Below are 1002 nucleotides of genomic sequence, written 5' to 3' on the forward strand. Positions count from 1 at the left end.
CTATTATATCCCTGACACCCAGCACCCTGACTGGTACAGGGAAGTACTCAATGAATATTTGTTGAATAAATGAATAAACAGTAAACAATTGCATTAAAAAGATGTCACTGTGAAGATGTCAACTGAACTGGATCCTGAGGATGGGGTAGGAGTTTAACAGGAAAAGAAGGCAAAAAGGGTGGTACAGGCCAAAAAGAACAAGAACATGCAAAGGAGTTAGGAAGTGGCATAGAACAATGAAAGATCTTGGCATGATGAGAAGTCCACTAAGACAAAATGTGTGTGTGTGTGCGTGTGTGTCGTTTGTGCAAGTGTGTTGAGAATGGCCAAAGATAATAGATGGGATGGAATGTTTAGATATGTGTACAAACTATGAGGCATTGGTGATTCAGTGGTAGAATTCTTGCCTTTCAAGTAAGAGAGCCTGGTTTAATTCCCGGCCAATGCATTTCATGTGCAGCCACCACCTGTCTGTCAGTGAAGACTTGCAGGTTGCAAAGACGCTAGAAAGATTTCAGGGGAGCTTCTAGATTGAGATGTAGTTGTTAGGTGCCGTCAAATCAGCTCCAACTCGTAGCAACCCTGTGTACAACAGAATGAAACATCACCTGGTCCTGCCCCAACCTCACAATCCTTGCTATGCTAGAGCCCATTGTTGCAGTCACTGTGTCAATCCATCTCATTGAAGGACTTCTCCCATTTTTTTTGCTGACTCCCTACTTTACCAAGCTTGATAGCCTCCAGGGACTGGTCCCTTCTGACAACATGATCAAAGTAGATGAGATGAAGTCTGGCTATTCTTGCTTCCTAAAAGCATTCTGGCTGAATTTCTTCCAGGACAGATTTGTTCATTCTTCTGGCAGACCATGGTATGTTCAGTATTCTTTGCCAACACCACAGTTCAAAGTGATCGGTTCTTCTTTGGTCTTCCTTATTTTTTGTCCAGCTTTCACAAGCATATGAGGCAACTGAAAACACCATGGTGTGTGTTAGGCTCACCTT

At 42.9% G+C, this 1002-nt stretch overlaps 1 non-coding gene across 1 annotated transcript; it reads left to right on the top strand.

The window, feature by feature from the left end:
- Positions 1-377: 377 nt before the first annotated feature.
- On the top strand, positions 378-448 carry TRNAE-UUC. The gene has a single exon. It is a non-coding gene; the product is annotated as a tRNA-Glu (tRNA).
- Positions 449-1002: the final 554 nt, after the last annotated feature.

Source organism: Orycteropus afer, unplaced genomic scaffold (assembly GCF_000298275.1).
Source record: "Orycteropus afer afer isolate SDZICR_OR568_19922 unplaced genomic scaffold, OryAfe1.0 scaffold00181, whole genome shotgun sequence".
In the NCBI taxonomy this organism is placed as follows: domain Eukaryota; kingdom Metazoa; phylum Chordata; class Mammalia; order Tubulidentata; family Orycteropodidae; genus Orycteropus; species Orycteropus afer.